Source organism: Bacillus rossius, chromosome 11 (genome assembly GCF_032445375.1).
Source record: "Bacillus rossius redtenbacheri isolate Brsri chromosome 11, Brsri_v3, whole genome shotgun sequence".
In the NCBI taxonomy this organism is placed as follows: Eukaryota; Metazoa; Arthropoda; class Insecta; order Phasmatodea; family Bacillidae; genus Bacillus; species Bacillus rossius.
The window spans coordinates 44,656,052-44,668,915 of NC_086338.1; the positions used below are offsets into that span (position 1 = coordinate 44,656,052).

The 12,864-nt window shown below is 38.1% G+C and overlaps 1 protein-coding gene across 1 annotated transcript in view; it reads right to left on the minus strand.

The window, feature by feature from the left end:
* LOC134536891 (growth arrest-specific protein 2-like) overlaps positions 1-12,090 on the minus strand; it is a 144,243-nt gene extending 132,153 nt beyond the window's left edge. Inside the window, exon 1 of the mRNA XM_063376953.1 lies at positions 11,926-12,090. The gene's annotated coding sequence lies outside the window, so the exon portion shown is untranslated. The remainder of the gene's footprint in view (positions 1-11,925) is intronic.
* Between the last annotated feature and the right edge of the window lie 774 nt (positions 12,091-12,864).

A 12,864-nucleotide genomic window follows, 5' to 3' on the forward strand; every position in this document is an offset into this window, starting at 1 on the left:
ACATAATATGAAATTCACAACAGGTGGAGCTGTCTATGCGGGAAATGCAGAGACTGTCTCAACAACGCTCTCTCTCTCTCTCTCTCTCTCTCTCTCTCTCTCTCTCTCTCTCTCTCTCTCTCTACGCTGCTCGTAGCAAATATGTATAAAATTCAAGGCATTCACAGCTGACTGTATAGGATACCTATATCTTTTTTCTGAAGCAAGCGCATGCGTGCACTCTCTGTCTTATTCTTTCGTACGTTGCATTAAAATTCGGCCTTGAAATTTTACTGTATAACGCCCAAAAAAAGTTATTTTAAGCAGGTATACTTTTCAATTTTATTTTAACATTTAAGTATTAGACGGTACCTATATATCAACTTGGTATACTGTCAGTAATTGGAGTTAACTTACTGCAATTTGAATAGGACCCAGTAATTTATGTACAACAAGATTTTGTAACAACAAAATTGGCCGATGTTTTCAAAACCACTGTACAGTTATATCTCAGCGAAAGTCGCCAGCAAGGAAACGCAAGGAAAAATGTTTCGTTAAAGAGGGGACTAACCAAAATGGCATAACCACAACGATACAACAACCGCCAACACTCAGAACATAAAGTTGTGTAACAAAATGGGGATTTTCGGAACAAATTATTTTCGCAATGTGTCATTATTCCTAAAGAATATTAACTAAAATGTAAAAAAAAAAAATATTGTATTTAGTAATTAATAACGACAAATTTTCAGGCTATGAAGGTGTAGAAGTTAGGGAGTGGAAGTTGCGAGATGTCTTTGCCATGTTACTAATTAATTGAAGTCAAAATGAGAACGACTCTCGCCTTCTTTCCTAATTTGGATGGCTATATATATATATATATATATATATATATATATATATATATATATATATATATATATGTGTGTGTGTGTAAATGTGTGAGTGTGTAAAAGTGTGCGAGTGTGTAAATGTGTCAGTGTGTAAAAGAGTGTGTGATATTGGTTAATTGGTTCGCTATGCATCTGCAGGCCCAGTGAAGGCGGGGGACAGGAATCAGTGCTGTGGGGGGCGTGGACCCAGGTGATGGAGTGGCGCAGGAATGCATCAATGGCAGCGGCGGGCTCGACGGAAGTCCCCCGGCCGCGTGGAGCCGCCCCCTGCCCCCCGCCAGGTCTCGACGGTGCCAGCGATTGTCCACCCTGATGCCCGCGCGTAGCACCAACCATGGAGGCATTACAGGGTTCCTACAGCCCGAGTCAAATTTATTTCCCTGACTTTTCCCTGACTATCCCTGACATTCAAGATTGTAGGAACCTTGCATTAGCCCGTGGCTTTGAAGCTGAGCGTGGAGAAGACACTGCGTTCCACCACTGAAGTGTCTTTCATTCCGGCACATTTGGGATCACGGCCATGCCGGACTAACGTACTTGGCCAATAATTTAACGTCAATATAGTTTTAAAAGGAATGCACAAAAAAATTGATTACATTCAACAATAGGTAGTTAAAGCATGTTGTAATAAGTTGCTCTAAAGAAATAAAAAAAAAACTAATGATGAGAGTTAATGTTTAAAATAAAATTATATTTAAAAAAAACTAAAAACCATTCTTTAATATAAGCATGAATTATAAAGTAGAAAAATAATCAAATTTAAGTAATTTGTTCAACAGCGTCAGAATTAACTACAACTCTGTATAACGAAATTTTTAATATGCTAAAAATAAGTTCAAGTAATAAAGAAAACCATTTTAATGAAAACAAAAGCGTGGGGTGCTCTCTTCTTTCATTTTCATAATGACCCTGTCCTAACGAAAAGACATTAGAAGTAGACAATTTAAGACAAATGATATCAAGCACCCCATGGTGGTAGCCATGTTGAAAAGAATACGAAGAATTTAATTTCGGGGAGGGATAGAACCTATTTGCCCGCTGTTTGCTTTCAAATTATTTCCATAACTTGTTAATGGGAATAATTTTTAGATTTTTTTAGGATTTCAAAGGTACGCCCCTGGCAACGTTCGTTGAACTTTTAAATACGTTAAAAATTGTTCCATTTACAGTAGTAATGTCGAGTGTTCTATCATTACTTTGCGGTTTATTTTATTTATACATGTCAATCTTGACTCCGTGTTGCTTTCGTATATCAAAGTTGTTTTTTTTCCTTTAATAGAAGTCAAATTTTCGTAACCGTAAAAGTCAATCTCATTGGTTGCCAATTATTAACGTTCCCGTGCAGTGTAGAAGCTGCAGACAGATAGGGAATCGTAAATATCTTGCGTCTTCGGATCCGTTTCCATTCTTACATTTCCGCGTCATTAGGAAAAGGGCTGTAAAACTACGGGTGTTTTTGCTAACGTAAGTGACTTCAACGTTACAACAGACGCTCATCCTATAGATCTATACTTCCAAGCGCAGAGTAAATAAAGAGGGACAGAGATGCCACTACATGTAGACGAAAGTTCTTTATTGAATAGTCTCCTCTGAGGGTGGTGAGTGTGTAGTAAAGTCTCTGTATGCGAACCCCCCTCAGTAAATAAAGACGGTAAACTAAATCATTAAAATAATATGTAAGGAAAGAAGCATTTTTAATATTTAGTAGTGACTATATCGTGCATACTAATGCCAACAACTAATATATTCGTGTTCAATATGTAATGTCTTCCTTAGGTCAAAATACATTTTTAACGTCTACATGTTCAAAAAAGTTAATTTTACGACCATTCAAAATTTTTCGTTGATTTTTTTACAAAGGCTTTTTTTCTCAATAGCTTTTCTTTTCGGGAAGGTTTTTGGTTATAACTTACATACATTTTCCCGTCCCATTTTCGATTTTCAAAACGAATTCAAATAGAGTTTTCATGTTGTCTAGCGACAAAAAAACAACTCGAAAGTATACACGTGCGTAAGACAATAAACATCTGCCAAAAAAAAAAATCAAGTGTAACAGTGAGACCAACCTTTCGAATGTTTCTTGTTATGTCCACGATGAAACTTTAAAACCAAGGATGCAAAATAACTGTTTTTAAATTATCGAAAAACAATTATCATACGAATAGAAAGCATACTTTTAAATCGTACTGGTCGGTGCTTTATTCTGAGGTTGGTAATATCACAGGGACTAACTTCAGTGTACAGCGTCGTAGCCTGTAGCCCATATATTCGTATAGTCTCCGCCCCCTGCCCCCCCCCCCCTTTTGCATGCAGTTATACTGAAATAATAGAAGCACGACAGAGGCAATCTCGTTCGACAGATCTATGACGTAAGCAAGAATAAAAAACGGACGCGACCAAATTACCGATCTGAAATATCTTCTATTTCCATCGCGTCGCGGGTGCGATGTTACTGAAATACGTGTCAGCATTTTGTTTTCCAAAAGATAGTTAAACTGTTGCATTGATTGTTCTATCATTATTCTTTTTTATTTTTTACTAACGTATCTGCGAAATCTCTGAAATGTGTTTACGCAGAGTGATTTTCACAACTGAATTTTAAATTTTAAATTTAAAAAATACTCTCTGACTTCTCTATAAAAATAAAAAACAACGTGAACGAGTCTTTCAGTACTCGCCAGAGATGTGTAACATATATATATATATATATATATATATATATATATATATATATAACCTCAGTAACGAGCATATCCATATGTTAATTTGCAAATACACTTATAGTACGAAAATCGGACACAGAAATTTACGTCGAATACTTTCAAATAATGCCGAGCGTAATAAATATACGCAAATTGAGTTTTCAACTTCATTTCTGGGCGCGAATCAAACGTAGTTTCCGCACCTGCCGCTAGAAATCGCTGCCGGGGCAGCTTCGTCGACTATAGAATCATTTGATTAGCAGACAGAAATTTTAAACTATGTTATGAAACGGCTCCGATAAAAGTGGGGGGGAAAAAACTTGAAAAAATTCTTAACTCCGTCTTTGGACCCGATTTTCAACAAGGAACGTCATTAAAATACTGCCCAACTTGTTGAAATTCGTTAAAAAATTGATACTATATTGTTGCCCTTTGGCTTTGTGAACTTTGGTTCGCTGAATCCACCACAGACAGCAGCACCGTGGTCACACATTACCGCTCCATTCACGAAAATTTACTCCAACCAAAATGCTGTTTGCAGAAGAATTCATGGATGTCTTTATGTTTGGTGCGTTACGCAACAGATAGGAACGTTCTACGTGGAATCATTTATTTTTTTTGACGTGACGTCTAATAAATCGATGAACGCCGGCTGCACGCACGAAAAAGTGTCCCGTTACGCACATTGTTTTGTTACGCTGTGTCCCGTTACGCTCATTGTATGCTTGCGCCGCATCTATCTATCTCTCTTCCACTCGATTGGAACAACCATCGATTTGACTTTTTCGAGGCACGTTAAACTTGAAACACTCCCATTCGTTTCCTACTTTTCCTATCATCGTCCTATCCTTATCAGAATAACACAGATTGGAAGAAGTTAAATAGCAAAATTGTATAAAAGTTATAGTTAAAATAATCTCTTCGTTAAAGTAATAAACATATTTGAATTAATGAGTGCAGTTTAAATTAAATTTATCAATTAAATTGTAGATTTCATTTCACTCCTTTTTATCCATACAAAATAGTGATAATTCAATAAAAATGATTCAATTTTATTCATAAAAGTGTGCAATCAATGCATCAATGTTTTGTTATGACGTTGTCACGTTAAACTATCGTCCGTAAACAAACTTTACAGACAACCTTTTTTTTTGTCGCGGCGCCGTCTTCCCAACCAAGCATTCGCGTCTTTGTGATCCCAGCAGGAAAAAAAAATCCCGTCACCAGTGCGAGGTCTCCCGACCGTCTTCCGACGCTAACGTTCGCCCGCGCTCTCTACGTCTTGTTTGCTCTGTGCGGCCGCGGCACGTGACTCTTTGTCTCCGAGGGGGAAGGGGGGGGGGGTGGCCCGTCTCTTCCTCTCGGGAAGCCTTCTTTTCACAGACGAGAGAGCCAAAACCCGAAGTTACCCGAAGTTCATGGTTTTTTTTCCCCGTATCTTTTATGTAGCTGTCCTAACCAAATCAACCGTCCACGATGTTTCAAAGTATTTATAATGTAGCTAACCTAACCTAATTGACCATTAGTATCCTTCTATCAACACCGCCATATTTATTTACAATGAACAAAAAAAAAACCGAAGATGCACGATCGGCCGTTTGGCTCTCTCGTCTGTGAAAAGAAGGATTCCCGTCTTCCTCTCGCCCGCGGCAAGATAGCACGCCTCGAGCGCGGCCTCGCCAACGAACAAGACGTCAAACAAACAACACACGGGTGAAGGTCTACCTGGATATACAGCAAAACACACCCTCAAAGTGAACCAATTTCACAACTTTTTCCAGAACCTTTAAAGAATTTTATTTTGAAATGAAACTTTTGAGGTCGGGCCCCATCAGAGTCCCAACTACCACTGCAAGCATAAACTCTTGTTACCTTCCACAAGGTAAACACTTGCCCAGATGGGGCCTAACCTGCATATTAATTTTTTTTAAAAAAATCAAAGGAACAAAATCTATGGTGAAAAAGTAAGGTGGCAGAACATTAACCAAACACATAAAATTAGTTCCAACATTTATCTATGAGTCGTGATGTCACAAGATGTTTGTTTATTCCTACCCGCTAACATGAAAGGTAAGCTTCTTCATGTCCTTAAATGTTTGTGTGTAGAATCTTAAATTAGCGTCTCGTGACCATACACGGACACACATTTTAACAGCCGGTACAAAGATAAAAGTGCTGTAATTGTACTAAAGATTCATTTGTAAACCAGGAAGGATATTGTAACACTGTACAGCACATGGCTATGGAAATTTGAAACCAGGAAAGATATTGTACAACATATGGCTTTGGTAATACTTAAGTATATTTAAAAAAAAAATTGGTGCTTAACTTATGTTTCATTCAATCCTAATTTTGACGTGACAACGTCTAATAAATCTATGAACGCCGGCTGCACGCAAGAAAAAGTGTCCCGTAACGCACATTGTCCCACTACGGATGTGTCCTGTTATGTTCATTGTACGCATGCGTGGCATCTCTCTTCCACTCGATTGGAACAACCATCGATTTCACTTTTCAATCAGAGTCAATCAAACTGTGGTCCAATCACTGAAGCGGCATGAAGGTGAACGAGTTTGGATTCTAGCCTACCCCGAAATTATTCCGCTATTTTTTTTTAAAAACCACGGAAAAGATAATCGAATATTCAATGATTGGACTTAAATTTTGTTTTATTATGCTTGTTAGCGTGCGCGGTTAGTACCGGCAAGCTTTCAGGGAACGGTTTACAAATAACTTCAAATATTGAAGATACCTTACAAATCCCTATCCTTTCCTATTGTGAAATTTCCCTTCTAACGAGCGTGACAACTACGCACCCATGTTTATTTTTTTTTTATCAGAATGTGATTCTGCCTGAGCAGATCTAATACAAAATTTTCTACAACTTGCAGGAACAAGCCGAATTTTAAGTTAAAATCATAAAACCTTTTCAGAGGTAATGTCTTCATGCGAGTATAAACTGAAAGGAGGCATTAAAAAAATGTAAGTTAGAAATAGTCTGCTGGAAATTGCTGCTTACTAAGGGACGTTTTCGGATTTTCGTGACCATTTCTTCAGTTTCCTACTTTTACGTACCTTTCGGGACTATCGTTATCTGTAGTCACCTGATAATGGAACCGAAAAACACCTTTATTTCAAAAGTTTTAATGTCATAACAAAATTCTATCGTTGAGGTTAAAATGTTTTAACTTTGTTAAAGCTCAGCACATTAAGAAACAATGGCATGCCTGGGTAGATAATGACTACTACAAATATATTTATGTGCCATGTAATGTTATTGGCGTGTAGCACTGAATTTACTTTTAGGGATGACTACAACTATAAAAATATTGTAGATATATGCTATATTATGGTCTTGCGCGTGGTATCTGTTCTAAGAAGAAAACATTTTCAATAACAAACAATAAAAATGGTTATCTGTGGAATAAAAAAATGTATAACAATAATATGGCGTCTTTTGCAGTGTTTTTCCCACGAAAAGGAAGCTTTAGATTAAGTTGTAAGACTATTTTTTAAGGCTTTTCATTACTGCTGAAGCCCCTACAACATCGCCAAAATCGGCGTTTTAAATTTGGATGAGATAACGTATTATAAATCGATGAACGCCGGCTGCACGCACGAAAAAGCATGACATTGCCACGTTCAGCCTGAGCCGAGCGTGCAAGAACCGGCCAACCACCGTGCGAGAAAATCTTCTATAATATCAAACAGGTTAAGGCGGGCTTTTTAAAAGCAGCAATTTAAAAAATTTGATTTTTTTTGTCCAATTTCGTCATTTCAAATTAACCATTTTTTTTTACATTGATTTGATTTCAGTTTATTTCTATAACTAATTGTTCGTTATTAGCTATATTTAAACAAATAATTTAAATTAAATTTCCAAAAACTGTAAATAATATTTGAAAATTAAAACGTATGCAATTTTTCATCAATGTTATCTTATGACGTTATCACGTAAAATTATCGTCCGTAAACCGACTTTACAGACAAACCCCCTTTTTAATTGCTATCTTGTCATCTTCCTAGCGAAACACTCAGCTACGGGAGGTCACGGGGTGGTTTGTGTGGTCACGTGACTCGCCTATAAGGTCATCCGGGTTCCAATCCAGGCAGGGGCGGATAAACCTGGATATTTCGCAAGTGGGGAACGCGGTATGCGGCATTTGGTGGAGTAATTTTGTAAATGCGACGGAAGTGAAGGAACGGAAAAGTGTAACATTCACGGTGCTGCTGCTATCCAAGGCTAATGGCGCGAATCAGAGTTCACGAAGCCAAAGGGAAACTTTATATTTATTTATTTATTTAATTTTATTTATCGTCTTTATTGGTGGCGAAGTTAAGGCGGTACGCCTTTTCTTACACTTAACCACTTTTTTGCAATTACATCAAATAGTGGAATATTAAAAATTAAGCATGATATAAGCAGATGTTGACTAAATATTAAGAGAACAAGTTAAAATTTCCACTTAATGTTCAAATATTAACTATTACAAAAGATTCAACCATAACTAATTTAAAGTAATTAAAAATTAAGCATAGACATTCATAAAAAGGAAAGTAATTAAACATACAGCAAATAGTATCAAAACCGGAAGAAAAAAAAATAGGTGCTACTACCTTAAAACCAGTCACTCGCACATTCACACACAGATTCAAGCAGTATGGTAGCGGCGAAGTGGTCATGGTAAGCAGTTGTTACAAAGATGTATTTTCAGCCTGTATTTGAAGGAAGCTAGATTTTTTGTTTGCCTTGTCGCTTGGTCTAGTTTATTCCAGAGCCTGCTACTCACGATTGCAAAAGATCCCGAAAGACATTAACTGCTTAATGAATTTTAATAGCATGGGTAGTACTTTAATTAAATTTCTTGTCAAAAATCAGGAACAAAGCCGGGGTTTAGAATTTTTTCAATTCATTTTCCACTTTTATCGGAACAGTTTCATTATATACCTAGTTTAAAATCTCCGTCAGCAAATGGAATGATTCGATGGTCGACGCAGCTGCTACGGCAGAAAATTCTAGCGGCGGGTGCGGAAACTACGTGTGATTCGCGTCCAGAAATGTGGTTGAAAACACAATTTTAATATATTTACCACGCTCGGCATTATTTTAAAGAATTCTACGTTAAATTTCTAGCGCGATATCGCCTCCAAAAGCAAGGCTCTGAACTGGCGCGCAGTCTTCTCGTCGTGCATAGGATAACTATGAAATTTGAGACGGAAAAATGAAGATAAAGGTGTAGTGCAAATCCTTTTGAGTGCTGTCAAGAGTCTGTACCGGACGTTTCATGTCTAAAAATTATTCTGAAAACACGTATTAGCCCTTTTCACTCTCATAAAAAATGCAATTTTAAAAAAATAACTACTATCCTCGGGATATTCTTAAATTTTTCTCGTAAACAGACTGGATATCTCGAGCAGTTTTCAAATCGCGCGGTTTCTTCCGAAGATCTGCACGCCGTGTGTGTGCGTGTGTGTTCTGATAGGCGAGGCCACTTGGTTGAGTGGTCAGACAATCACTCGTCTCCACTGTGATTCCAGGTTCGATCCTCGGCAGTGCCAAGTTTAGATTCTGGGGAACGTGTCAGAGGTTGCTAAGGTACTTCCGTTCGTTCCCCTCACATGCGCATTTCGAAAACTAACTCAATGCAACGACTCATTCATTACCTTTCAAAATTCAGCGGGAATGCTGGCTCCAAACCGTCAGTTAAGCGAAGATGGAACAACCACAAGCGTGTATTTATTTTATCATCACAGCTTAACTGTCTCATATTATAATAAACCTTCTGTTACAACTAAGGGCGTATCCTGTTCATGTGGGAGGACGGTCAATCGTGCCACGCAACAATAAACAAAATAATATTACACAAACATTTTTTGAAAAATATTGCGTCAGGATTAGTTACAAATTTGTTAAAACCCCAGTGCCCAATTTAACATGTGCTTAGCCATTTTTTTTAATGCACAACAACCAAAGGAAAGACACCGTTTTTATATTTCCCCTTTCCCGCCTTATGATACGTAATTCATTGGTTAGAACTATCCAATCACGCCCTAGTCAGGATTCGAACTCCAAACTTAGCACTCACATCAGCTGGCTGGCGCACCCATAAACGACATCACGAAGGTAGGTCATTAAAGTTGGTAATAAACAATACGAGGCGTTGTATATAGAGCTTAAGCTGGATTAATGTTTGATGTGAGTTCCCATTGTCTTGCCGCTGTTACTGTCTCGTGATACTTAAAACCGCAAGCACTATGAGGGGGGAGGGGGGAAGTAAATAAACACCTTTGCCAACTTAACAATGTAGTCTAGCCTCAACATAACATCAGTGTTAGCTATTCGCCCAATCGAGAAATTAACTGTGAAAACCTATTCTTGTTAATAATAAACATATCTACTTATTAACAGTCATTCGACAAAGCATTCCCTGTTGATAAATCTTGACGTAAGCTAGTTCAGTGAACACAATTTTAGAATAACGTTCACTCCCTCTCCAGAAAACGTTTTGTCTTTAAAATATTACAAAATGGAAACCATTTCAAATGTCACAGCAAATTTTATTCTTTCTTGAAATAAAAAGAAAAGTTCATAAAAATACGATAGGTAATAAATAAACTCTGAAAAGCATAATAATTATGTAAATAATACAAGAAAAAAAGTTTCATGGATTTGATTCTCCTAGGATTGGAAATTCTGCGGATAAAATCTGCACCTGTAGACGAATGGTAACACACATAATTATATACTTAACCATATATATATATATACACACACACACAACACACACACACACACACACACACACATATATATATATATATATATATATATATATATATATATATAATTAACCGATCTCATAAAACAAAATATTGGAAACGAACTTTCGAAAGCGGCAACAATTACTTTGGTTCGTAAACATTTGGCAAAATCATAACCAAACACCGTTTTAAAGAATTCGTTATAACTAACATATCAGTTCTATTAAAATTTTCATATAACTCTACGCGTACTGGTACCGGGTTTGTCTAATTATGTACGACTTTATAATTATTAATCTACCTCCAGCACGCTTTACAACAATGGTAAGATAAAAAGTAACTGCCCTAAAAATATATAAACAACAAATTAAGGTACCTATGTCATTGTTGTCAGCTTTCGATAATTGGGTTTATGTTCTAATCCGGCTGAGTGTAATAACTTTTCAAACAACTTCAGACAATAAGAAAAAAAAATTATATATGAAGAAGGTATCCTCCCCCCCCCCCCCTCCCCAAAGGGTGATAAAGGTTATTCCTACAGTTTACAAAGTATAAAGAGGTATTATAATTGCAGTAATTTTAAACAGACACTATACTTTAAGATGCTCCCAAATTATCTGCTACAAGCAAACCAGGTTTGTGAAGAAACGGGTGCAGTATTGCAGTACAGGCATCAAATTTTATGACCAAGTGTTCTTTGATTGTAATTGAATTTTAAAATAACATTGATACTAAAATCAATCCAACGTTTACACACCGAAATTTAACTAATGTTTTTGCTTGAAAAAATAAAACTGAACATTTTATATTTTAAATTTGTATTTAATTGTTTGTAATATTTGGTTCTTAAAATAAATATCGGATAATTTTGTTAAAACAAATAATGTTATTACATACATAAAACACACATGTCAGGTTTGTATAAAATACATGCTTACGGTAACACCTGTGTGCAAATCGGCATTAAATAATAATTATGGACTACGTGGGGAAACAAATTTCTGTCGCGTCTTTGCATGAGGCATGTCGGTCTCTAACGGAGAGGAAATACGTATCCTACCAAAATAATCTCTCTATAGCTTCAATGTAGGTAATTGTAATTTTCTTATTGTCTTCGCCAATTTTTTTTAATATTAAATTCTGGAAGGGAGGAATCGGTACCCACTTGGCTACGTACCCACAACAGTGGCGTAGCCAGGATTTGTGTATGGGGGGTGTTAAGAAGCATGCCCCCCCCCCCCCCCGTAATAAAGCGACGGGTCCGGTCCCCCAGGAAAATTTGGATTTTAAGGTGTAAATTAGTGCTATTTTAGTAGTTTTCGGTACTTAAATTTAAATATTGTAATGGTAAACTTTTTATTAATTTTAATATGAAATTTGTTTGAGTGATGAATAAGAAATTAATTAAAGATTTGTTTCTAAGGGGGGGGGGGGGTTAACCCCTAACACCCCCCCCCCCTGGCTACGCCCCTGACCCACAACAAACTTAAAAAAAAACCTTACGTCACGTCGAAACGAAACCTCGATCGATAACGCATGCCAAGGATTGGGGTAGTGAGTGACAAGGGGGTGACTTCCTGTGGGCCTACCTTCACGAAAGCTGTGATCGGCTGCTGCGGGTCCGTGAACGCGCCCTAGGCCGACGAGGCTCAGGACATCGCCCGCCGACTAGGAAGGAAGCCTCCTCGCAGGCAAGGACACCGGCAGGACAACGCTACCGGCGTCTCCGCGCGAGCGCGACCGGCATGCAACAGCGACGCCACGGCACTGAAGACAAGACCCGCTGCTTCCAGCGGCGCGGCACCCGGGGACAGGAGAGTGAGCGCGCGTGGTTGCCGTAACCGCCGCCGCGCGGCGCTGCCCGTCGCGATCAATACACACCTCCGCGCGGAGTGGGGGGTACGGGAGTCTCGCCCTGCCAACGTATCACGACAGCTGTGGCCGATCTACACAATCAGATATTTGGACGCGGGAAGCCTTCTTTTCACAGACGAGAGAGAGCCAAAACCCGAAGTTCCCCGAAGTTCCTGCTTTTTTTTCCGTATCTTTTATGTAGCTATCCTAACCAAAACAACAGTCCACAATGTTTTAAAGTATTTATAATGTAGCTAACCTTACCTATTTGACCATTAGTATCCTTTTATCAACACCGCCATATTTATTTACAATGAACAAAAAAAAAACAACCGAAGATGCACGATTGGGAGTTTGGCTCTCTCGTCTATGAAAAGAAGGATTCCCATTTGGACGCAGGGGTGCGCGCGTGGTTGTAATCAGCCGTTGAGGAACTGCAGTTACAAAGATGCCACGTAAGTTCTCGTTGTTCCTTCCACCCTTTCCCACCCGGGGTTTCGACGATCTACGTGTGGTAGGTAGTTGGAATAAAATGTCAGTAAAATTATCTGTTTCTCAGGAGAAGGAACTGGTTGGTATACGAATACGCAGGATAAGACGCGTTGGCTTTCTGGCGTGCGTGGACTGGGAGGGAGTTAATTTTCTATTCCGTGCCTCTATACGTCACACAGATG